Consider the following 26,933-nt stretch of genomic DNA (forward strand, 5'->3'; position numbering starts at 1 on the left):
CCCTATGGGCCGCAGGCCTTAGTTTGGGGACCCCTGTTTTAAAGAATATGTTCCAGCAGTAGCATCTGAAACTTAAAGATTGTGAGTAGATAGCGTGAATATTGGTCTGGCATTTTCAGGCGTTTTGTAGTTTGGAGAGAGTGAATCAAGCACTCTGAAGAATTTGGGGCCCTGGCCAGATTGCTCGGTTGGTTGGTTGGTTGGTTGGAGCATTGTCCGGGAGCACAGAGGTTGCCATTTCAGTCCCCAGTCAGGGCACATTATAGGAGCAGCTCAGTGTTCCTGTATCTTTGTCTCTCCCTGCCTCTGTCAAAAAAATTAGAAACATCTCGAGCCCCAAGGACTGCGCATGCGCCTTTGGGATTGCTTGGTAACTGGCCGCTTGTGTGCGTGCGTGGTCCCTACCGTGCGTGGGGCGCCCAGAGGGCGCATCACATGATCCCACTGGACATCCCGTGAGACCTCAAGTGGTCAGGAGTGTCGTCGCCATTGACTCTTCGGGCAGCCGGCATCTCCAGCGGTTCCCGCGTCCTCCAGAGGCCGGTGTGGCGGGGCTTCTTAGCAGAAGTTTGTCCGGCGGCGTTTTTCCCGCCCGTGGAACTTTCCTGTCGGGTGTGGGCGGGAACCCACTGAGCCTTTTAACGGCTGCGGGGCTGCGGGGCGGGGTGGGGGGGGGGTCTGAGGAGAGGGAGAGAAAGCACCGCTTTCCTGGGGGACACGGCCCCCTTCCCTGTGGCAGCGCTCCGGCGGCGGGTCTGACGGGCCGGGACGCCCAGGCGGTGTGATTCGGGCTCGGACTCCCGGCCGGCCCTGCGGGCCCCACGCCTCGGGCGGCGGGCGCCTTGAGCCCCCTGCCCGCGCTCCTGAGCGGCTGCTGCCCGCTCCCCTCCTCCTCCCCTCCTGGCTCTGAACAGCAGTGACACAACGTTCTGTAGAAATACGGGAAATAACTGTGAAAAGGAATTGATAAAATAGCGAATTGTTTCGTTATAACGTCTTCCGAGGTTGAGATGACGCAGATACATAAGAGGGAAAGAAAATGACGCTGTTGCCCGTGTGGTTGAGAAGTCCGTCTGTTCTGTGGGGGTCGCTCCCTGCCTCCCTCCCGGGCTCTCCGGTATTCCGACTGTTCCGGGTATTAACCTGGCTTCATGTTTCTACATCGTGACTTCAGCGGCGCAGTTCAGGGCGGAGGGATGGGATACAGTTTAGGCAGCGCTGTCCCCCGTCTGGCAGATTTTGACCTCTTAAATTTCCCACAGACTGTAGAAGTGCTGCTTTTGGGACCTCATGGGGATTTTGGTTTGTCTGTTTATTCAGTGAGGGGGGAAGGCACAGACAGACTCCTGCATGCCCCTGGGATCCATCCTGCAAGCCAACTAGAGGGCCATGCCCATGCCCTGAGGAGAGGGTGGGGGGAAGGGGGGTGTGGGGGGGTTGCTCTGCTGCTCAGCAACCAAGCTATTTTAGCGCCTCAGGCGGAGGCCAGGGAGCCATCTTCAGTGCCCAGGGCCAGCTCGCTCTAGTAGCGCCATGGCTGCAGGAGGAGAAGAGAGAGAGATAGAGAAAAAAACTAGAAAGAGGAGTGGAGAAGCAGAGGGATGCTCCTCCTGTGTGCCCTGACCAGGGATTAAACCCAAGACTTCTACATATCAGGCAGAAGCTGTACCACTGAGCCAACTGGCCAGGGCCCCATAGGGGTTTTACAAACTGTTCAGTGTACTGACACACAGTTTTGTTTTAAAAAATTTTTGGAATTGCCTCATTGTAACCTGCCCTCTTTTGCTGTGTGTTTCTTGCAGTTGGTTTTCGGGTGAGAGGCCGTGTTCATCCTTCACCATTGCGGTAAGTGGAAGGCAAGTGAACGCATTTACCTTGGGAGCAGAATCTGCAAGTGACTTTTGGGAAATGTCTTTAATGTCTAAAAAATGTCTTATAAACACCAGGTGGCTCTTTGTTCTTACGTTATCAAGAATTTTCTATCATAAAATATAAATAGGGTTCATTTTCAGTAAATTCATTTTGTAGGATTTTGAATTTACCAAATTATATTAACGAATTTTGCAAAATCTAGTCAGTGTTGGGCTACAAAAATGTTGCACGAACTTTATTTATCTTTGGGAAGAAGCAAAAGGGAAATAAAACTTATGCTGTGCCTGTTATGGACCAGACATGATGCTGAGCGCATACTATGTCATTTGGTCTTCACATCCCTGTGAAGTAGATATTATCTGAACTTGACAGGTTCACAAATTGAGGGACAGAGAGATTAAATCCCTGCCTAAAACAAAGTATCAAAATTTGCAATTTGGTCTTTGATTTCAGTATTTCTTAAAGCGCAGTATTTGTACGATGGCTTGGTACTTGAGATTTCTTTACAAGAGATGGTTGTTGTATCTGCGTGTCCAGGTACATAGTGAGTCAGATTTACATGCTATGACCTTGAGGACATGTGCATGTGCTCCATGATGAATCGTTCTGTTGGGAGAACATTGTGAATATCCAAATAATAAAGTAATACTAGCTAACAATGGGTGCCCTTGCTCTGCCAGTCATTGTTCTAAGCACTTAACATATGTTAATTTAATCCTCATAACTCCATCTAGTTGGTAGTGTTATATCTGTTTTACAGAATTTTTTTTAAAAAAACCACAGAGAAATTAAGTAAGTTGTCTGAAATTACACAGCTAGTAAGTGGAGGAGCTTGGACACAAACCCAGGTATTCTGAGCCCAAGCCTAAGGTCTTAAACGTTTCTGAAGTTGTCCCTGTGTAACTAGCCGGTGTGTGAAAGTTACCGTAAAAGCAGTCAGGTGTGAGTGTTCTGGCACTAGGGAGAGCAGTGGCACTTCCAGACAGGGTGACAGCGCACCTTTGCTTTGTGAAGGTGGAACTTGAATGAAGTCGGGGAATTGAATAGGTTCTCCCAGGTGGAGTAATGACAGGCTGTCTCAGGGCAGAGGGTTTGAAAGGAGGGAGAGGTTCAAAATGCGAGATCGGTTGATTTGTGTGAATGGGCCACAGAGGTAGAAATTGAGTTGGTAGACTAAATGCTTGCTGCTTCTGTGTCTAGCTACAGCCAGGATTTGCAGCATTATAACTATCCAGTAGAGAATTAATTGTCTGATTGTAAGTATGTAACAGTGCTTGGCAAACTTTGTCTATAAAAGGCCAGATAGTCAGTATTTTATGCTTAGATTCGGGGGAGAAGTGATAAGATGTGACCTCTGAGAGGTGTGGAGGCTTCTGAGTATGCTTTGTAAGGACCTTAATACGAGTTTGGATTTTATATTGTCACCGTTATAAAGAAATTCTTTGTGATTTGAATAATAAATAATATGTAAGGCACACAGACTCTGGAGCCAGACTGCACCACACTTACTAGCAGTGAGACTTGGGAAATTAGCTAAACTTTCTTTGCCTCAGATTTCTCTTAAGGAAAATGGCAATAATGATACAGCCTTCCCTGTAGGGTTGTTGGGAATAACACATCTAGTAGGGCTTAGAAAACACTGCCTGGCAGAGTAAGCAGGCAATGTTACCTTATGGTATATTCCAGATTTTCTATAGTGAATCCATATTTAATGAAAATTACATATATAAATCTATAAAGCAAAACTGTTAAAAATACAGTGAGAATATGAAATACTATTAGAGTTGGGAAACTTGCACTTGCTATTCTCATTCTGGGAGAGTTCAGGTAGAGGTGCGTGATTCAAGTAGAGCTGATTTTGTAAGAGCAGAACTTTAGAAGTGACTTGAACACCCATGAGTAGGGACTGGTTAAACAAATCACGGGTATCTGCATGGTAGGAAACGAAGCAGTAGTTAAAATGACAGCGGTGTATGTAAAAATACTGGTTTTGGAAGCCTTCTTCCACTGTGAACTGATCCCCTGCAGGGGTTCCTGTACGAAAACAGTGAAGATCCTGTTCTCTCCTTTTCAGCATTTACTCTGTAGCCTTTAAATTGTGAAGCATTCACTTCACTCTTGGGAGTGTGTCTGATCCTGATTTTTATTCTTCTGTGTGGGGAATACAGCCCTTCAGATTTTAAAGGTTTATTCTAAATCATGAACGGAAAATTTCTGAAATTCACCCTGTACTCCAGTTCAGTTTGAGTTGGCATTGTGAGAACGTGCATCCTAAGTTTATTAATGCAGCTGTTAGAGTAACTTGTATGCGTTCTTTTCAGGAATAGGTTCACCAGTCCTAGGTGACCAAGCACTGTCACAAGTAAGCCCTCCAGTGAGTTTCAAACACTTAGGCCCACCTCAGAGAAGTGGAGTTGCTCCTGTTGCACCAAGATGTCTAGCTGCTCCAGCGAAGACGACGTGGTTTGTATTTCAGATTAAAAAAAAAAATCTGTTCTTGTCTTTTTCTCGAGCTGTATTTCTTTTTTAAACTGAATTTCATTTCACAGTGAAGTGCAGAGATCGTAAGCGTACAGTTCATGAGTTTGACAGTGATCTCTAAAGCTGTGTGAACATTCACGCACAAGTTCCTTTGTGACCAGATCCTGACACTCCTTTTCGGTAAATGCTCAGGAGCTGAATTGCTAGGTCACAGGGTTGATGTGATTATAACTTTATGAGAATCTGCCAGTTTTTCAAAGTGATTGTGGTCTTTTACACTCTATCCCATTTTTGATCTCTGAAGTGGATTAAAAACATACATTTTTAAGCTATATGTAATTTGGCTTAACAGAAAACACATTACTTTATGTAAAGATGTGGATATTTCTGCCGCATAAGTGGTATAGGCGATTTTCTTTAACTTCTTCCATCTTAACGTTTTTCATCCTTGGAGATAATGTTAACCCTTTACAAAGAGTTATTTTTCTGACATAATTATTTGAAAGTACTTGGAAAGACTTAACGTAGTATATACAAGGGTAAGTTTGTATATTTTATAAATAATCATCTATAGCAGCAGTTTCATATTATTTTGATTATATCTTTTGAAACAGATGCATAGATTCAAAGTATGTTTATTTTAAAATTATTCTCATAGTTTATAATTTATTCTTAGAATAAAGTTATTAAATGAAATTAAATAGTTATTTACTATCCACTTATTTAAAACATTCCAAAAATATTTTAAGATAAATTAGAGATTTATCAAGAAGAAAAGGTAAGGGGTTGAGAAATACAGATTGGTAGTCACAAAGTAGTCATGGGAATGTAAAATACAGCCTAGGGAATATAGTCAATAGTATTGTAATAAGTATGTATGTTGCCAGGTGGGTTCAAGGGGTATCAAGGGGCCACTCTGTAAAAGTATATCATTGTCTAACCACTGTGGTGTGCACCTGAAACTAATATCAAAGAAAATTGAATGTAAACTGGAATTGAAAAAAAAAATTAAAGTGGTCCTGGGGAAAAAAGAAAATAAAAGCCTTGGTTAAAAAATATTTATGTAGTCTGACCAGGGAGTAGCACAGTGGGTAGACCTGGGACCCTGGGAGCCCGGGTTCGAAACCCCAAGGTCACTGGCTTAAGCTCAGGCTCATCTGGCTTGTTGGCTTGAGCGTGAGATCATAGACACGATCCCATGGTCGCTGACTTGAGCCCCAAGATTGCTGGCTTGATTCCCAAGTTCACTGGCTCAGCTGGAGCCCTGCAGTCAAGGCACGAATGAGAAGCAATCATTGAACAACTAAAAAACTGCCGTAACGACAAGTTGATGCTTTTCATCTCTCTCCCTGCCTGCCTGTCTCTCTCTCTTTCAAAAAAATTGTGTAGAAATACCTAGAATTGAAGTTTTATGATTGTTTTGCTAGCAATAATTAACTTATGTGCTATTAATTAAAACAAAGCTTTGGTAATCAGAAACATAAAAGTTTAATAAAAAGAAAAGAAATAGGTACTTAAGTGTGTCATATTTTGTCCACAGAGTGGCACTGTTGGGTGGTTTAAAAATCAAAAGTCATGTAACATGGTTCTTTGTGATAAATATTTGCTGTTACAGCAGTTCTGGTGCCAGATTACTAGACTTGTCTTTCTACCCTGAGGCACACAAAAGGTTAAGCTTGATGGAAATGACTTCTTAAGTGTATGTAGTTGGGTTAATGAGAAAACTGTTTTGCAAGTAGGTCTTTTCTTGTAACCATAGTAGTTATTTACAATGGACAGAGTCCTTTAATACCACAGATAGGCTTTTGGAGTTTCTTGAAAGTGAAATTGAAGTCCTCAGTTTTTCTTTCGGCTTGAGCAAGGGGTCACTCAAAAGTTCCATCATTTACATTTCCTTTTCATTTATTAATCTTTCTTGGATTATAACTCAAATATCTACTTGTGATGATGATAATGGCATTCTTGATGCATATGAAGCAAATACTGCATATACCCGTGTAAGTAATATAAATTGACATTTGCCAAATATAGTAACATTTAACCATTTTAAAGAGAAAAGTAGTGTCCCTAAACCATACCCAAGAAAGGATTATTCTCCTGAATTTATTTACCCCTTTTTAGTAAACAATGAGCATTTAACAATTTTACTTTCCTCTTTTCCTTATACGGTAGGAAATTGAGAGCAATACTCATTTTCAGTGCAAAGCTCTTTTAACTGTAGATCCTTCTGATACAATGTTATTTTCTTACTCCTCTTAAGTAGCATTAATCATGGCTATTATCATATTAATGTAAAGGTTTTTGTTTTGTTTTTCTACAGAGACAGAGAGAGGGACAGACAGGACAGATAGACAGGAAGGGAGAGAGAAGAGAAGCATCAACTCTTTGTTGCAGCACGCCAGCTGCTCACTGATTGCTTTCCCACATGTGCCCCGACCAGGGGGTGGGGGTGGGGGGGCTACAGCAGACCGAGTGACCCCTTACTCAAGCCAGCAAACCTGGGCTCAACCTGGTGAGCCTTGCTCAAACCAGATGAGCCCACACTCAAGCTGGGAACCTCAGGGTTTTGAACCTGGGTCCTCCATGTCCCAGTCTGACGCTCCATCCACTGTGCCATCACCTGGTCAGGCGTAAAGGGTTTTGTTTTTGCTTTTATTTTCATTTCATCTCTGCTTTAGATTAAGACTTCTGAAGCTGAAATTTGGTGAAAAAAATATTTAAATAAATATAAAGTGTTTTTTATCCTTATGTTCAGTTTGGCTATTACAGAAGTAGACCATTAATATTTAACATTTAAAATCTTAGCAAAGTTTCCAGCCTTACACATCCTATGAAGAGCGAGAAAAACTAATTGAGGATATGCTGAAATGTTGCCAGGTACAAAAGTTCTGTCTGTCAAATGTAGTGTTCTAAAATATTAAGATGAAATTCTCTTTATCTCGTATAAAGTATACAATTAATTGAAATTTTGTTGTGTTAAATTACTTATGAATATCACCCTATTGTGATGATTTTTAATAATTTCTAGTTTAAATATATAGTATCTCCAGATGAAATTTTCAAAATAGCAATCTGTAGATTTTATAACTTTTTTTTAAAGCCCTTAACTGGTTAACTGTTATGTCTCTTTCATCTAGATCAGTGGTAGTCAACCTGATCCCTACCGCCCACTAGTGCTTCTGTAAAACAGGCCAGCACAGCCCTGCTCAACCTCAGAGCCCACTCCCGCCCCCTGTGGCCCACCTACCCTCTGTGCATCTTCCCCAGGAGACTTGCTCAGCATCCCAGTTCTGTTCTCAGGAAGAACAATGAGAGACATAGTCTTTACTTTTCAAAGTATGTCAGCTCATTTTATTCATGACACTTGATAGCTAAGAAACATTTATAAATGTTCATTTACCTCTAGGAATGCAACTCACAAAATCCTTGATAATTATATACTTCTATTAATCTCTACCAACAGATATGAAACATATCTGACAGTTTTCATGATGGGCAGTAACAGAGCAACCAAAGTATAAATATAAAAGATAGATTTAACTATAGTAAGTTGTTTTATAAAGATTGTTTCTGCCAAACTTAGCAAAAATCCTACATAAAGTACTTGGTAAGTAATTATTATTATATGCTTTAACTTGCTGTAACTCTGCTATATAAATTTTATAAAGTAAAGTGACTTCCCTACTTTATAAATCACCATGACTGTGGAATCGGTGGGCGGTTAGAAAATTTTACTACTAGCAGAGATACAAAAGTGGGCGGTAGGAATAAAAAGGTTGACTACCACTGATCTAGATCATTCAGTAGCAAGTTAATTTTCCCTACAAAATTTTCAAAGGAAATTAACATATTTGGGTGAAATTTAGTGTTTGACTAAATACATTTTAAGATACCTCAATTGAAACAAGGTGACAGCCCACCAGTGTTTTTTTTTTTTTTTTTTTTTCATTTTTCTGAAGCTGGAAACAGGGAGAGACAGTCAGACAGACTCCCGCATGCGCCCGACCGGGATCCACCCGGCACGCCCACCATGGGGCGATGCTCTGCCCACCAGGGGGCGATGCTCTGCCCATCCTGGGCGTCGCCATGTTGCGACCAGAGCCACTCTAGCGCCTGGGGCAGAGGCCACAGAGCCATCCCCAGCGCCCGGGCCATCTTTGCTCCAATGGAGCCTTGGCTGCGGGAGGGGAAGAGAGAGACAGAGAGGAAAGCGCGGCGGAGGGGAGGAGAAGCAAATGGGCGCTTCTCCTGTGTGCCCTGGCCGGGAATCGAACCCGGGTCCTCCGCACGCTAGGCCGACGCTCTACCGCTGAGCCAACCGGCCAGGGCCCACCAGTGTTTTTAAAAGAGTATATCTGACATAGGTTTGAGCAGATTTTGTCAAAATTAGCATGTTGGTAGAGATTAATAGAAGTATATAATTATCAAGGATTTTGTGAGTTGCATTCCTAGAGGTAAATGAACATTTATAAATGTTTCTTAGCTATCAAGTGTCATGAATAAAATGAGCTGACATACTTTGAAAAGTAAAGACTATGTCTCTCATTGTTCTTCCTGAGAACAGAACTGGGATGCTGAGCAAGTCTCCTGGGGAAGATGCACAGAGGGTAGGTGGGCCACAGGGGGCGGGAGTGGGCTCTGAGGTTGAGCAGGGCTGTGCTGGCCTGTTTTACAGAAGCATCCATGACGAGGACCTCGGTGGACACTGCTCTGCCAGGGCCTCTGAGCAATTGTGCAGGACGTGGTGGGATGTAGCTTCTAGGCTCAGAAGTGCTGAGGTCCCAAAGTCACAGCCCTGGCATGGGCCACGAGGGACCCCTCTTTCTCCCAGTGTGTTAGCTCTCTCCTTTCTTCAACTCCTTCCCTTTCGGGTCTAGACCACAAGGCGCAGCACTTTCATCTTTTCTTTCTGACCCTTGCCCAGCATGCTGTTTGGTAAAACCGCAGCCCTGCCCAGACTGGGAAGCCGAGGGGAGGACATCAGTGGGCCTGTCCACTGCCTGGTAATCCTTCAGCAGCTCTCTGGTCAGCTCCCTTTGCCACCCCCCATGTGCTCCAGGCACCCCCATCCTTGCCTCTTGTTTAATGGAATGGGGGGTGTGGAGCAGAATCCCCCCAAGTCCTGATTCCTCTCCCATAGCCAACAGACGTGCCTGGGATCCCTTCCTCTGTGAGGCTGACACCTGCTGGTGTCTGCATTGGACCCTCTTTCCCTGTGCTCGGACACCTCCTGTCATGGGCCATCTCTCTCGTCCCTTCAGACTCCGTGCTGTCACTCTCAGCATACTGTCCCACAGTCTTAAAATACCATTTTTAGCCTCCCATCCCTTTTTGCTGTCATCCCTCCTCCTTCCCTTGATAACCCAGCTCTTGGCTACCAGTTATGCTCACTATGGAAGCATCTGACTTCCTGTTTTCTCTCTGGGTAGTTTAGAATACACTATTCTTTCTGCCCTATGCCCTTCCATGCATCTTTTCCTAGTGGCACCTCCTCATCTTTTAATTCTCAACATAGACATTTGCTTTTCTGAAGAGACCTGCCAGCCTGGGTTAGACCTTGTCTTCTGTGCACGCTAGCCTCCTGTTCTTCCCTGTGTCATACCAGGCATCGTAGTAATGTTAGTAGGCGGTTTGAGCACTATTGGACCATTTATCCTGTGGCACTGTTATTAGGTTAGTATGAGCATCATGCTGTAGCACCTTGCTTTGCCCTCAAGAGAACTCAGAGATCTTGATCCCGACTCTCTCCACAAGGAGATTAAACCACTGCTCCAGGCTGTTAATTACTTTCTCCATTGAAATCATCTCTCTACTTGTCTGTCTCCAGCTAAAGTGGGAGTTCCTTAGGACAGGAGCTGGTTGATTTGTTTTTCCTTCAGTCCCTGCTTCCCGCTCCTAGCAAAGTAGTTCTGATAGGTGGTAGGCCCTCAGTAAATGTGTATTGGAATGAGATCGTGAGGAAATGGATCTGGCCTGTGATTTAAGTGTATTTTTTGCCTGACTGAAATTTCTGTGTGTTTCTAGAATCTCCAGGCTCTATCTAGTCACTTCCCTGATTGGCATGTAGGGGATGTGTACTGGGTTATTGTTGATTGCATGACTTTAAAATGCTTTGAAGCCAGGAGTCACATCTGACCTATCTTGCTCACTGTTCTTTCTGGAGTGGAATGCCTGTTAGTTCATGTCATCATCACGTGAAAAGAGGTTCTTTGACTTTTCAACCGATTTGAACATTTAGTTCTCGAAATAGTACCTTCCTTGAATTAAAACGACTCACGTCACATTTGTAAATGTGATGTGTTAAAGGAATTGTGATACGTTTATGTTTCAGAATTAATATGTCTTAAAGCTCCTATAGGACATGGAGTAACTGACGTAGGAGTTTGGGGCTCCTTATGCCAGCCCGCTGGGCTCTATGTCACCAGCAAGGAGTTGTCAAGTGGAACGACATTTTGACGGCTTGAGAACTTTCTTTGTTCCTAGTAGGCAAAATTTGGCTTAATGGTATGTTCTTATATGTTACTTTTATTTTGATAAAGAATTTGCTAATAGAGTGTATTATTACAGGTCAACCACCATACTATTGTTACCCTGTATAAGAAGTTGAGTGCCATTAATACAGAGCTTTCCTGTGCTCTTGGTAAATTAATAGATACAAATCACATAAGTGTCCTAAAAGCTCTTTTTGAATTATAAATCTCTGGTTTCTGAAGAAGCCTGTTTATTAGAAGTGAGCAAGAGCTAATAAGTCTGTGAGATTGCTGGGCTGATCCATAGTTGAAGTAGCAACGGGCTAAGAAGAATGCTGAAGTTTAGGATTGGGAAATGTATTTACAATGGGCATTTTTATGTTTGTAACCATAATGTATAAAATGCAATTAAAAGGTAGGGTTAAAAGGGAATAAAAGTCATATAATCAAATAGAATATGTCTTTAATAATGGAAAGCAATGATGCATGGATAATAAGTATTAATGTATTTACTACTTTATTTCCTTTTTTGCTCACTCAGTTTTATTATGCTGGCTTTGTGTCATTTCAGAAGCTATCTGGCGATGTACACAGATAATATGCTGACCTGAAGGCCAAATGGCTGAAAACGGTGGTGGTTGTGCTCCACCCCGCTTCACTCTCTGGTAGTGAAAGTTATAGCCCAGCTTCGCCTGTAAGAAGGCCAACAGCTGACTCCCAGGAACACCCTGTAGGATATCAGTCACAGGCTTCCACATTAGCCCCTGCAGCCGTGCTCAACCAGGGACCATCCCGTCCAGCACACAACCCTGAGGAGAGAGCTCACCCGCCTTTGCTGGAGAGTGAGAGCCTCGGCCACGCTGCCTCAGCTCTTGACAGCGCAGCTGACTGCGGTGAGTATGGGACAATACGTATGACAGTAGTGCTGTTTCACCACATGTCTCAGTATCCTCGCTGCAAGCTAGTGGAAGCTGTTTCCTGCTTCGAGGGCTGTTTTGAGGGGTACTCATACTGAGAACTTACATTCATTAAGTGTGTGTTGTGTGCCAAACATCAGGTGTTTTAATCTTTTGTTTTTCTTTACCCTTTTCCTCAGTAAATACTCAAAATGTCTGTGAAATGACCAAAGCCCAGTGATAGGAACGGAAAAGTTCATCTTTGTCTAATTCACACACAAGAATAATCAAAATTATTTTGATGGTCCTTGCTTAGAGAAACAGATCTTCCTAGGAAATTAAAACCACTTGTAGGTAAAGAAAAAGAATTTTTTAAATGCTCTAAAGATAGAGTCTATTAAAAATTAAAAATTATATTTACCTGAAACTTGTGCACTCTTATTGATGAATGTCACCCCATTAAATTTAATATTCTAAATAAAAAATTTAAAGAATTTTTTAAAAGCCACTTCTGTTACCACACACTATAGAGTTGAATGCTCTGATGGAGAAATGAATACTTGTCTAGACACAGAGAAATTTCAGCACTTAGTGAACATCACAGCCAAAACTTTGACTTATGAGCACTTCAGTTGTTTCCTGTCTTAGTTATTTTTTCAACATTAAACCTTCAATCAAAATAGCTATTACTATTACTGTGTAACTGAACTCGAAAGAGGTCTTGAATATAAAGTTATAGTTACTTCTGACCTAGCTAAGTAGAACATACTCTTGTTTTCTTCAAAATTCAGACAAGCATTTAAGCCTCGAGAGACAGAAATTTAAAGGGTAGAATGATGCTTAAAATATCCATACTGAATACATGGGAGAGATTCAGTAAAGAACTACTTTGGTTCTCAAAGATAATGGGGTTTTTTATATGTATTGATTAAGGTGAATAAATTTAAGCAATTATAAAACTAAATTTGGGGAATTTCCATTGTATTTAGCTAGTAAAATAGACCTACTCTAGACCATGAGGAGAGAGATTGAAAAAATTCATTGAACTACTTAGAGTAATAGATTAGCTTAGATACTCACTCAGATATGCCAGAACAAGAGCTCTCTGATGACCCTTCAACTTGGTCCATAGAGGAAGTGGTCCTGTTTCTGAAACAAAGAGATCCTCAGACACTCACACCTGTCGAGGATGTCTTCAGGCAACATGTAATGTATCTTTTGACCTGATTTTCCTGTCATGATGTTTTTGACCTCTGCAGGCTCTTCAGTTGGATACTGATCATTGTGGATGGTGGGGAGCCATATGAACTGATTTTTCCCTATGTGGGAAAGGTTACTTTGCTCAAAGTTAGATCCTTAAGTGGTAAAGGCTGGATCTGTGCTCTGTGTGGGTACCCGGGCATCTAAAACACTACAAATCTTTGGGCTCTCAAGAGTAGATGAGTCGGCATGGTCACTCACTGGCAGGTGTTGTCTACTTTGTAGTGACAGCTACAAGCATCCTTCTCCCCACCTGCTCCCTGCTCAGCCTCAGGACCTTGAGTAGGAGGTGTGATTACAAAGTCTTAACAGGGCATACTTCTTGTTATGATTCCGAGTGAATTCAGCAACTGTGTAAGATTACATGCAGCTTTATTTTAACTAAGAACCCATGAATACCAAATAATACATGTCTGTGACATAAATTGGTTAAGGAAATTAAGAATTTTAGGATGCCTTGTGTCTATTAAATAATGTTTATATTATTTTCTAATAAGTCATACTTGTGACCAAATATCTGATATATCCTTTTCAATACTGTAAGAAAATGAATGATTAGTTTTAACATCTGATTAGCTTGAGACGGCTGACTAACTTTCATCATAAAGACAACACTGTATAGCACATTACAATTGGGGTTGATGCTGACATTTCATATTCATATGCCCAGCCATTCTAAGACAGTTAACGACCATCTGCAACTCATTTCTCCCACTTACAGTTTTCCATTCTTTGTCATTGATGATGTAGTATTTTATTCATCATACAGTATTTAAAATTAGATCGTTTGATACTTAGGGCATTTAAAAATATACTGGGTTAAATTTCTTTTTAAAATTTGAAGTGAATTTAAAAATGTTCAAATGGTGCTTTAGTATATAAATTTTAAGTAGTTTTTAGGAAATCAGTGTGTATCAAAAGAATATATACTGGGAATGCACAGCTGCTCTCTTTTACATGATCTTGTATATAAATAACAACAAAATATGAAAGAATTATTATTATAATTTCTTTCTCTGTAGGAAATTGATGGGAAGGCGCTGCTACTACTCAAAAGTGATGTTATAATGAAATATTTGGGGCTGACGTTGGGGCCAGCTCTAAAAATACGTTACTACATTCAAACACCTAAACGAGAAATACAATCTTTAAAATGTGTAAGGTTAGATTCTGTGTAATTCTTAGTTTTCCTGATAACTTATTAATCTAAAAGTATTTTAACTTACTAGAAGTTTTAGTTTTCTAGACAATTCCTAAGAAGTTTGTAACATGCAGAATTGCAGAGCTACATTACAGTCCAGTCAACTACTTTACATACCATTTCATGTGTTACTATATTCAAATTGGCACTTTTTAAGTCTTTTATTTTAATTTTACAGTTCCTTATCATACTGTTAACAAGTATACTTCATGTAGGAAACACGGATGACACCTTTGATTTTTTTTTGAATACTTGGAGCTCCAGTGCCCTCTTTATTTTAATTTTTATTAATTTTCATGGGGTGACATCAATAAATCAGGGTACATATGTTCAAAGAAAACATGTCTAGGTTATCTGGTCATTCAATTATGTTGCATACCCATCACCCAAAGTCAGATTATCCTCCGTCACCTTCTATCTAGTTTTCTTTGTGCCCCTCCCCCTCCCCTTCCCTTCTCCCTACCCCCCCCTAACCACCACACTTTTGTCCATGTCTCTTAGTCTCGTTTTTATGTCCCACCTGTGTATGGAATCATGCAGTTCTTAGTTTTTTCTGATTTAGTTATTTCACTCCGTATAGTGTTATCAAGATCTAACTATTTTGTTGGAAACGATGTCATCATTTCTTATGGCTGAGTAGTATTCCATAGTGTATATGTGCCACATCTTCTTTATCCAGTCTTCTATTGAAGGGCTTTTTGTTTGTTTCCATGTCTTGGCCACTGTGAAAATGCTGCAATGAACATAGGGCTATATGTGTCTTTACGTATCAATGTTTCTGAATTTTGGGGGTATATACCCAGTAGAGGGATTACTGGGTCATAAGGTAGTTCTATTTTCAGTTTTTTGAGGAACCACCATACTTTCCTCCATAATGGTTGTACTACTTTACATTCCCACCAACAGTGAATGAGGGTTCCTTTTTCTCCACAGCCTTTCCAACATTTGCTATTACCTGTCTTGTTAATAATAGCTAATCTAACAGGTGTGAGGTGGTATCTAATTGCAAATTTGATTTGCATTTCTCTAATAACTAATGAAGATGAGTATCTTTTCGTGTATCTGTTGGTCATTTGTATTTCTTCCTGGGAGAAGGATCTGTTCATGTCCTCTTCCCATTTTTTTATTGGATTGTTTGTTTGTTTGTTGTTAAGTTTTATGAGTTCTTTGTATATTTTGGATATTAGTCCCTTATCTGAGCTGTTGTTTGAAAATATCATTTCCCATTTAGTTGGCTGTCTGTTTATTTTGTTGTCAGTTTCTCTTGCTGAGCAAAAACTTCTTAGTCTGATGTAGTCCCATTCATTTATCTTTGCCTTCACTTCCCTTGCCTTTGGAGTCAAATTCATAAAATGCTCTTTAAAACTAAGGTCCATGAATTTAGTACCTATGTCTTCTTCTATGTACTTAATTGTTTCAGGTCTTATATTTAGGTCTTTGATCCATTTTGAATTAATTTTAGTACAAGGGGACAAACTTTTTCGAGTTTTATTTTTATTTTTTGCATGTGGCTTTCTAGTTTTCCCAGCACCATTTGTTAAAGAGGATTTCTTTTCTCCATTGTGTGTTGTTGGCCGCTTTATCAAAAATTATTTGACCATATATATGTGGTTTTATTTCTGGACTTTCTATTCTGTTCCATTAGTCTGAGTGTCTATTTTTCTGCCAATACCATGCTGTTTTGATTGTCGTGGCTCTATAATATAGTTTGAAGTCAGGTATTATAATGTCCCCAGCTTCATTCTTTTTCTTTAGGATTGCTTTGGCTATTTGGGGTTTTTTATAGTTCTTCATAAATCTGATGATTTTTTGTTCCATTTCTTTTAAAAATGTCATTGGAATTTTTATGGGAATTGCATTAAATTTGTATATTGCTTTGGGTAATATGGCCATTTTGATTATATTTATTCTTCCTATCTAAGAACAAGGAATATTTTCCATCTCATTGTATCTTTTTCGATTTCCCTTAACAATGCTTTGTAGTTTTCATTATATAGATCCTTTACATTCTTTGTTATGTTTATTCCTAGGTATTTTAATTATTTTTTGTTGCAATCATGAAGGGGATTATTTTTTTGAGTTCGTTTTCTAATGTTTCATTGTTGGCATATAGAAAGGCTATGGACTTTTTTATATTAATTTTGTATCCTGCGACCTTACTGGCTTATTGTTTCTAGTAATCTTTTTGGGGAGTCTGGGGTTTTTGATGTATAGGATCATATCATCTGCAAAAAGTGATACCTTTACTTCTTCTTTTCCAATATGGATGCCTTTTATTTCTTTATCTTGTCTGATTGCTCTCGCTAGAACCTCTAGCACCACATTAAATAAGAGTGGAGAGAGTGGACAACCCTGTCTTGTTCCTGATTTAAGGGGGGAAATCCTTCAGTTTTATGCCATTTAATATGATGTTAGCTGATGGTTTATCATAAATGGCCTTTATCATGTTGAGATATTTTCCTTCTATACTCATTTTGTTGAGTGTCTTAAACATAAAGTTGTGTTGTATTTTATCGAATGCCTTTTCTGCATCTATTGATAAGATCATGTGGTTTTTCTTTGTTTTGTGGATATGATGTATTACGTTAACTGTTTTACATATGTTGAACCATCCTTGAGATTCTGGGATGAATCCCACTTGATCATGATGTATTATTTTTTTAATATGTTGTTGTATTCGATTTGCTAGTATTTTGTTTAGTATTTTAGCATCTGTATCCATTAGAGATATTGGTCTGTAGTTTTCTTTTTTTGTGCCGTCTTTGCCAGGTTTCGGTATGAGGGTTATGTTGGCCTCATAAAATGTGTTTGGAAGTATTGTTTCTCTTCAATTTTTTGGAAGACTTTGAGTAGAATAGGAACCAAGTCTTCTTTGAGTGTTTGATAGAATTCACTAGTATAACCGTCTGGGCCTGGACTTTTATTTTTGGGGAGGTTTTTTTTTGTTTGTTTTTTGTTTTCTTTTTTTGTTTTTTTTTTTAATAATTTTATTTTTTTAATGGGGTGACATCAATAAATCAGGATACATATATTCAAAGATAACAAGTCCAGGTTATCTTGTCGTTCAATTATGTTGCATACCCACCACCCAAAGTCAGATTGTCCTCTGTCACCTTCTATCTTGTTTTCTTTGTGCCCCTCCCCACCCCCTTTCCCTCCCCCATTCCCCCCTCCCCCCCGTAACCACCACACTCTTATCAATGTCTCTTAGTTTCACTATTATGTCCCACCTACGTATGGAATAATGCAGTTCCTGGTTTTTTCTGATTTACTTATTTCGCTTCGTATCATGTTATCAAGATCCCACCATTTTGCTGTAAATTTTCCGATGTCATCATTTCTTATGGCTGAGTAGTATTCCATAGTGTATATGTGCCACATCTTCTTTATCCAGTCATCTATTGACGGGCTTTTTGGTTGTTTCCATGTCCTGGCCACTGTGAACAATGCTGCAATAAACATGGGGCTGCATGTGTCTTTACGTATCAATGTTTCTGAGTTTTTGGGATATATACCCAGTAGAGGGATTGCTGGGTCATAAGGTAGTTCCATTTTCAGTTTTTTGAGGAACCACCATACTTTCTTCCATAATGGTTGTACTACTTTACATTCCCACCAACAGTTTTGGGGAGGTTTTTAATAGTTTTTTCTATTTCTTTCCTGCTAATTGGTCTGTTTAGGATTTCTGCTGCTTCTTGACTCAGTCTAGGAAGGTTGTGTATTGTTCTAGGAATTTATCCATTTCTTCTAGATTGTTGAATTTAGTGGCATATAGTTTTTCATAGTATTCTACAATAATTCTGTGTATATGTATGATATCTGTGATGATTTCTCCTCTTTCATTTTGGATTTTGTTTATATGAGTCCTTTCTTTTTTTTCCTTGGTGAGTCTTGCCAAGGGTTTTTCAATTTTGTTGATCTTTTCAAAGAACCAACTCCTTGTTTATTTAATTTTTTCTATAGTTTTTCTGTTCTCTATTTTATTTATTTCTGCTCTGTTTTTTATTATCTCCTTTCTTCGGCTGGTTTTGGGTTGTCTTTGTTCTTCTTTTTCCAGTTCCTTAAGGTGTGAAGTTAAGTGGTTTACTTGGGCTCTCTCTTGTTTGTTCATATAGGCCTGAAGTGATACAAAGTTCCCTCTTATTACTGCTTTTGCTGCATCCCATAGATTCTGATATGTCATATTGTCATTTTCATTTGTCTGTATATATCTTTTGATCTCTGCGCTTATTTCTTCTTTGATCCATTCATTTTTTAAAAGTATGTTGTTTAGTTTCCACATTTTTATGGGGGGTTTTTTCCTCTTTTTTGCAGTTGAATTCTCGTTTCAAGGCTTTATGATCAGAAAATATGCTTGGTAGAATTTCGATTTTTCTGAATTTGCTGATATTGTTTTTGTGGCCCAACATATGGTCAATTCTTGAAAATGTTCCATGTACACTAGAGAAAAATATATACTCTGTCGCTTTGGAAAGAAATGTCCTGTAGATATCTATCATATCCAGGTGCTCTAGTGTTTTGTTTATGGCCAATATATCTTTATTGATATTCTGTTTCGATGAATGATCTAGAGCCATCAGCAATGTATTGAGGTCTCCAAGTATGGTTGTATTTTTGTCAGTTTTTGTTTTAAGGTCAATAAGTAGCTGTCTTATATATTTTGGTGCTCCTTGGTTTGGTGCATATATATTAAGAATTGTTATGTCTTCTTGATTCAGTGTCCCCTTAATCATTATGAAACGACCATTTTTTGTCTCTGAGTACTTTTGCTGTGTTGTAGTCAGCATTATTAGATATAAGTATTGCTACACCTGCTTTTTTTTGGATGTTATTTGCTTGGAGTATTGTTTTCCAGCCTTTCACTTTGAATTTGTTTTTATCCTTGTTGCTTAGATGTGTTTCTTGTAGGCAGCATACAGTTGGATTTTCTTTTTTAATCCATTGTGCTACTCTGTGTTTTTTTATTGGTGAGTTTTATCCATTTACATTTAGTGTAATTATTGACACTTGTGGGTTCCCTATTGCCATTTTATAAATTGCTTTCTGTTAGTTTTTTATCTTGTTTGATTCTTCTCTTTTGTTTTTCTATCATTTATTTTTGTTTGGTTGTATTCCATACTTCTTTCCTCTGTTGCTACCTTTTTTAAGTCGTGTGCTTCTGTGGTGGTTTTTTCAAGGGTGATTACCATTAAGTAATGAAAAGGGTACCTATCATATTCATTGTAGTACAGTATCTTATGAGTGCTTCTGCACTCCACATCCTTTGCTACTGTTAATCTCCGTCCTCTCCCCCTTTTTTTTGTTTTTGTTGTCACAGTTTAAATTTGGTTTTATTGTGTTCTTGGTGGAGCTTTTACTTGTGGTTTTATTTTGTTTTATTCTTTGTATCTGGTTGGAAAACCCCCTTTAGTAATTCCTGGAGTGGGAGTGGTGGTTTTCTGATGATAAATTCCCTCATTTTTTCTGTATCTGTGAATGTTTTTATTTCTCCTTCATTTTGAAGGATAGCTTTGATGGGTATAGTATTCGTGGCTGAAAGTTCCTCTCTTTCAGGATTTTAAATATTGGGGTCCACTCTCTTCTAGCTTGTAGAATTTCTGCTGGGAAATCTGATGATAATCTAATAGGCCTTTCTTTATATGTTATATTCTTCTTTTCCCTGGCTGCCTTGAGAATTTTTTCTTTGTCATTGGTTTGTGCCAATTTCATTATGATGTGCCTTGGAGTAGGTTTGTTAGGGTTAAGAAAACTCGGTATTCTGTTTGCTTCTTGAATTTGAGGCTTTAGTTCTTTCCACAGGCTTGGGAAGTTCTCATCTATTATTTGTTTGAATATGTTCTCCATTCCATTTTCTCTCTCTTCTACCTCTGATATACCTACTATTATTATGTTATTCTTTTTGATGGAGTCAGACAATTCCTGTAGGGCTTTCTCATTTTTTTTTTAATTTTTGAGTCTCTTTCTTCTTCTCTCTGTTGTGCCTCAAGTTGCTTGTCTTCTATTTCACTAATCCTGCCTTCTATCTGGCCTGTTCTATTAGCTAAGCTTGTTACCTCATTTTTCAGCTCGTGAATTGAGTTTTTCATCTTTGATTTGTTTTTATAGTTTTAATTTCCTTGGTAATATATTCTTTGTGTTCATTGAGTTGTTTTCTGAGCTCCCTAAATTGCCTTTCTGTGTTTTCTTGTATATCTCTGAGTATTTTTAGGATTTCTATTTTAAATTCTCTGTCATTTAGCTCCAAGGTTTCAATATATTAAATTTTTTCTCCATAGATTTTTCCTCATCTATCTGTGCTACATCTCTGTCTTTTGTATCCATAATGTTCAATTTCTTTTTCCTTAATGGCATCTGAGGGTGGTTTTGTTGATAGTAGTACTAATGAGAATTAATAAAGAAAAAAAATTAAAAATAAAAAAAAGGCCTGACGTGTGGTGGCGCAGTGGATAAAGCGTCGACCTGAAAATGCTGAGGTTGCCAGTTCAAAACCCTGGTTTTGCCTGGTCAAAGCACATATGGGAGTTGATGCTTCCAGCTCCTCCCCCCTGTCTCTCTCTCCTCTCTCTCTGTCTCCCTCTCTCTCTCCTCTCTAAAATGAATAAATAAAAAAAGAGTGCCCTCCCCACTTCTACCCCCTTCCTGTCTGAAGGCACTTAAAAAAAAAGTAAAAAAAATAATAATAAAATTTATTATTTCCCCTTGTTTTTTTCTCCTCTCCTCTCACCTCCTCCTTGAGAAAAAATTGTGATGAACTGTGAATTATATTGTGCTAAATGAAACAGAAACTACCTATAACAGAGGGCCTGAGTTAGGGAGAAGTGATTAAAGGGGCCAAAAAGGAGGTAGGGACCCACAAAATGCAAAAAGAAAAAATTTGGGTCAAAAATAAAATGATTCTCTTAAGTGATGGTCGACTAAGAGACATAATGAGAGGGATAAGAGGGAAACAGGAAAAAGGAAAAAAAATTAAAAATTACTATTGTATTAAGTGGAGCAAAAACTAGTTGGAAAAGAGAGCCAGGGTTGGGAGGAATGCTAATGAGTTAAAAAGCGAAGTAAAATGCACCTGAAGTGCCACAAAGAAAAATTTGAGTCCCAAATAAAATAATTTGTTCGTGATTGAGGATTGAATGAGAGGAAAAGTAAAGGAGAAAAGAAGAAACTTATATAGAGGGAGAAAAAAAAGAAAGAGGAAAAAACAAAAAGAAGAAAAAAGAACAAAGAAAGAGAGAGTTAAGGCTTTTGGAGTGCAACCCACATAGAGAGAAAGGAAGAAGAAAAGAAAGAAAATGGGAAATATAATACTTATGGGTAGTGTAGTTCAAGAAGAGGGAAGAATAAGACGGGCAGAGAATAAAACGACCAGGGTGGAAGAAAAAGAAAATAATCTAGACAAGAAGATGAAAGAAATAAAAAAAATGGAAAAGGTTATAAAGTCTGTGGATTTTTCTTGATTTTGAGAGGTTATCTTCTTCCTTTTTCTTTCCTCTTCCTCTTCCTGGTCAGTGACTCTGTACCCCAGGCTCTGCCCCTGTGGCACGCTTAGGTAGAGATTTGCAGTTGATAAGTCTCTATGGCGATGTCATACATTAGGCTTCAGTCTCCTTGACAGTTGAGGCTCATTAGCATTTGCAAGCTGCGACAATGAGAGAGTCCATTTTCCCAGAGCCTCTCTCCTAGTTTCTCTTTCCTGAATTAGCAGCCTGATGACCCAGCTATGGGGTTGCTGCTGTCTCTACCTGGAGAGTAAGAGGCTCAAAGAGCTGGCAAATGCCCCCTCTATCCCCACTCAGCACAGGGCTCCAGGTAAGGCTCTGTAAGTCAGAGCTGCCAGCATAATCAGGCAGGGCTGGGAGCCAGTTGCTTTCAAGGTTTCTTTCTGTGAGCTTCCAGGTGTGTCCAGTATGCCTCAGCACTCTGTGGGACCCCTCTCCTCAGGCTTTTTACACTTTGTAACCTGTTTTGGCTGGGTAGAAGATGGCCTAGTCACTGTTTGCAAAACAGGAGGTCTTAAAAGCTGCCAAATTCCTCTTTTTTAACATATAGCCCTAAGTATGAAAACTCTGCCAATCAGAAGTTGCCCCACCCCTATGTGCATAGCAAGAGGCACTAAAAAATATCACGCCTCTTGTCTTAGATCGCTGAACTAAGAGATTTTGTCAGAGCCGCATAGGTCAGTTGGGTGGTGAGCAGACTGTGGGTTAAGCTAACTTCAGTGATTGGATCCGCAGATCTGCTCCATAGTCAGACTGCAAGCTGCTTGCACACCCGCCAGGGCTGTTAGCTTGAATGGCTGGGTGAGGCACCCCACCCAGAGAAGTTCAGGCGCAGGGAAGTTCACTTTTGCTCACTCCCCACGCGCCGCTGTTCAAGGTGCAGGGACCACACCGAGACTCTGGCTACAGCCCACACATAGGCCTCTGACTCTGCCCCCTCTGTCCAGGAACACGGGTGCCCACTCCTGGGGCACTAGGAGGAACCTCTCGCACACTATCCGTGCTTGCCGACCAGGATATCGGGTCTAATGGCAGCTGCCATTCGCCCGTCTTTGCCAGGGTTTGGTGCGGGTGTTAGCTCATGTTGGCTGAGTCGCCTCAGGCACATTCTTTCCTCAGCTTAGACGTCTATGCCACAGCCTGGCTCAATCCCTCCACCCCCTTAGCCCTCTATCTCAGTTCCAAGTGAAAGCAGCCCTTGCTTAGGTTAGTGAGGAAGACAGAGTGTTCCTTTCTTCGTCTTATTTCCTTCGGGGTTGATTATATATTTAGTCAATTTTTCGCTCGATCATACCTTCGTGTACAGTGTGTGCGACTTCTAGATGCTCCAAGGATAGATTTTTCTGTCTCTAGTTGAAGAACTTGTTGAAATTTTGGGGAGATTTATCGGTATTGCTCCTTACGGCGCCATTTCTCTGACATCAGGGACACCTTTGATTTTGGTTAAGGTTTATATATAAAACCAAAACAGCCTGACTTGTGGTGGCGCAGTGGATAAAGCGTCGACCTGGAACACTGAGATCGCCAGTTCAAAATCCTGGCTTGCCTGGTCAAGGCACATATGGGAGTTGATGCTTCCTGCTCCTCCCCCCTTCTTTCTCTCTCTCTCTCTCTCTCTCTCTCTCTCTCTCTCTCTCCTCTAAAAATGAATAAATAAAAATAATTTAAAAAAAACAGTAAAAAAAAATTAAAAAAATAAAAATAAAACCAAAACAGGTAAGTCCCAAAGGGGACAGTATCAGGGACTGACAAGTTCTCCACTGAAACCCATGAAGAGTTTTCTGTGAAAGAGAATTAAAGATACAGCTGGAGATACCGTCTGTCTCGCAAACATGTGGTGTCTGCTAGAGCAATGTTCTGTTTGTGTTCTACCAGTTTCCAGAAAGGGAAGAGCCGTACACTGTTTTCCTTGGGTTATTGTTTCTCTGTAGGTTGTAATTGTTCCTATTTAAAGAAAAGAATAACCTTAGGAGCTTTCATAAAGTGTTCTTACCAGTTTTTTGATAAATTATAAAATAGAATTGTTTTATACAGTAGATATTACAATAAAAGGATGGTCTGGGTGGAGTCTTGTTATATTCTTTTTCATTGAATACCTATTATCTTAAAGCTTTTAAAATATTTTGCCTAAGTTTAGGTATTTGACTAGCCAAATACAGTTCACATCTCTTTGAAAATGATCATGTCCAAATTTTTAAAGATGCATATTCTTATGAATACTGTTTCATATTTACATCTTATTCTATCTCTGAAGTATGCACACAAATAAACCGTTCAGAATTTAAAATGGCACTTTGCACTTCTTGAGAGATAAAGATGAAGCTAGATATAGCGAGATGTTTCTATTCCGTACATGTGCACATCATTTCCATCACTGGTACCTCTCAGCTCACTCCTCGGTGTCCCTCCAGAGAATTTCTGTCCTGTGCAGTGTTTCTAGCTAATTTGCTTTCTGAGCCATTTAGTCTACTAAACATGGGAAGGTACATTAGTTCAGATTTGTCGTTTTGGACTTTAAGAATTAGAGCTTTCAAGCAAAACATGTTCATTGTTATTTATTACATTGTCATATCGTATAACGTTTATTGTAATGTTTATAAGAGAATCAGTGCTAATTATATCAGCCATTTGTTGTGAATGCCAAGAAATGTTCACCAGGGGCCAGAATGTATGTTCTCTGTTTAGAAAACCAAGTGTCCTTTATATTTATAAACAAATGAAACTGTTTACTTGGCATATGTGATCTGAAGAGGGGTTCTCATTTCTTTTGTTATAAAACAAGCTTCTCATTTACACTCTCAATCTCAGATTGTTTGAAGATGCTGTGTCCCGTAGAACAGCCCTCAGGTGTTTATACAAATTCTATGTTTTACAGTTCTCAGATTTTAAAATATAATCAAGTTAAATACAAAAGTTAGTGCTAAAGCCTCATATTGATTTCCTCTCGTTACATTTATGTATCAGTTATATTGAAAAAGAAGCACTCTGGTAAGTTTGTGGTTTTATATGTCCCAATACTTGCGTTTTATCCTTGACCTTATTCTATGGGTGAACCGATTCCTGGGAGGAAAGGGCTGGCCTCTTGTAGGGGCCTAAACAGGAACCCGGGGGACAGTCAGGAGTTCAGTCAGGGAGCTCTAGCTGTGCTCAGAACCTCAGTTTCTTGAAATGTCACTGATGACGTGAGTGCACTAGACAATGCCGGTGCCCCCAGAGGCCGTCCAACCTGAGTCCAGGCACCTGCTGGCAATTCTGGCTGCTGCTTTACCAGTAGGGCTCGGAAGCCATACCGCCCGTCTGCCTCCAGCTGTCCCAGCCTGCGTGGTGGGAAGGCCGAGGCTCAGGGTCGTGGTTGAATCGCCTTCAGGATCTGACCCCTCGGCCCACCCACCCCAGGCGCTGCTGCTCGGTGCTGCTGCTGTTGGAGTGTCTGAGGAAGTGCTTGGTGCCTGGGAAGCCAGAAACGTCCTGCTGTTGCTTCTCAGCAGCCTGTCTTGTAGGTGACTGAAGGGGACAGGGCTGTAACAGGTCAGGGGTCATGCTCAGGTGACTGAAATGGGGTGTCTGTTTGCCATCTGAGATGGGTGATTCAGAACGACTTGCTCTTCACTGTCTGGTTTGTGAATTATTAGTGCAGAGAATATGTTATTTTATCCTGTGAACTTGCCAGACTCTAAAAATCATCTTTCTCCTAGTTCTGCCTCAGTCCAACCTCGATCACTGTCGCCAGCAGATCTACAACTGGAGCGCAGAAGCCCTGTGTGCACAGCAAGCTTTTGCTTTTGTCGGTGTGATTTCTGATGGCTGGTGTGTCTTAGAGGACGTGTTTCAGAGAAGGATTTCCCAAACCTTTAAAGCCAGCGCCCTCTGTGAGCATGAAAGAACCGTGCCCTTTTGTAGCGTTATTAGAAATTAAACTAACTTAACTGATTGTGCAGCGTCACAACTGGGAACAGTGGAAAGGGGAAAGGTCCTGCTTTCTCAAGCTGCAGACGGGACTGCACTCCCAGCGGCTGAGGAAATGTGCATTTCAGTGACATTTCAGGGGCGGTTTCTACAGTGTGAGGCTGGGACTTGCTTGTGTCTGTAGGTCCTCTGGGGCTGACCAGGGAATGAGGGGGCTCTAGGGGTGGGAAGCCGGCCGACCAGGGCCCTCCATTGGAACGCATGGCGGACAGTGCTCCCTCCACTCCCTCCCGACGTCCCCTCTGGTCCAGCAGCTTGATGGAGTTGAGCCTTGAAGGCTCCTCTCCCCGGTGCGTGCTGACTCACTGGAGCTTGCCCACCCGCTATGGAAGGGCCCTGATCCTCCCCTCAAGCTGCGAACATCACGGATGGGACTCAACAACACTCCCGGGAAGGAGAGCCCGTGGGGCTTGTGATGAGGCATGTGCGTCAGCGTTCTGTGCCTTGTCTTCAGCTGGAGAACGAGAGCACTTAGTTAAGCTCATTCGTTTGGGGCAGTAACCGCTCAGAGGCAAGGGGGCGGCCAGGGCAGGCTTATGGCCTCGGCAGGCCCCGCTCCACCGTTGGCCTCCCCACTCCGCCTGCCTGGGCTGCTCAAGTCCCCTGATGTCCGGGGAGGGGCTTCCTAGTCCACGAGGCACAGCAGTCAATCCAATGGGAGCAGGCTGCACATGCCGCACGTTAGAGTTTTGTAAGATGAGAGAAGTTAAGCTCTGACACTTAGTGTATGGACTGACTCAAGTGTTCTGAAGTGCTGGCTGGTGGTGACAGTTGTGACCCTCTCAGCCCTTCTAAGTTGTCCCCTGTGCTTAAAGGCACAAAGCCTGGAAGCAACATTCCCCACACTCCCTTCCCAGTGGATGGGTTCGATTCTACCCCGAGTGGGAAGGAAGAAGGGAAGGAGCAGCAATTTTTCACCTCTGGCTTCTCAGGACAGGCCTCTGGGCATCGGCAGAAGGCAGATGTGGGTTTGCTGGGCTGGATGTCATCTTGAGATCCGGCCACTTGAGTCATGCAGGAAGCTAAATCCAGGGAGGGGGATGTCCTGTGACCCTTGTCCTCCTGGATCTCTGGAAACTTCTTCCCTTGCCTTGGCCCCAGCCTTCCAGCAGCTGGGTAAGCTCCTGGTTCTGTATTAAACCACATCTGTTCTGAAGACTAGAATGACCATGTGTCCCTCAAACCCTGACTGGAGCCCTCCCTCAGAATGTTGTCCTGCCCCCTGTTCTGAGAGAAGAGTGCAAGTTCCGCAGGGAGGGGCCTTCACTTTCCCTCGTTTCAACAAACTAGT

General features: G+C 40.9%; 1 long non-coding RNA gene across 3 annotated transcripts; it reads left to right on the plus strand.

The window, feature by feature from the left end:
• Positions 1-524: 524 nt before the first annotated feature.
• LOC136386075 (uncharacterized) lies at positions 525-26,927 on the plus strand. Of its 3 annotated transcripts, XR_010747886.1 has the most exons (8): positions 525-567; positions 1,803-1,845; positions 4,194-4,335; positions 7,159-7,230; positions 10,685-10,857; positions 11,395-11,716; positions 11,920-12,069; positions 25,372-26,927. It is a non-coding gene; the product is annotated as an uncharacterized lncRNA (long non-coding RNA). The 3 variants fall into 3 exon arrangements; XR_010747885.1 differs by lacking the exon at positions 11,920-12,069; XR_010747887.1 differs by lacking the exon at positions 11,920-12,069 and having other exon boundaries at positions 25,410-26,927.
• Positions 26,928-26,933: the final 6 nt, after the last annotated feature.

This window comes from Saccopteryx leptura, chromosome X (assembly GCF_036850995.1).
Source record: "Saccopteryx leptura isolate mSacLep1 chromosome X, mSacLep1_pri_phased_curated, whole genome shotgun sequence".
Lineage (NCBI taxonomy): Eukaryota > Metazoa > Chordata > Mammalia > Chiroptera > Emballonuridae > Saccopteryx > Saccopteryx leptura.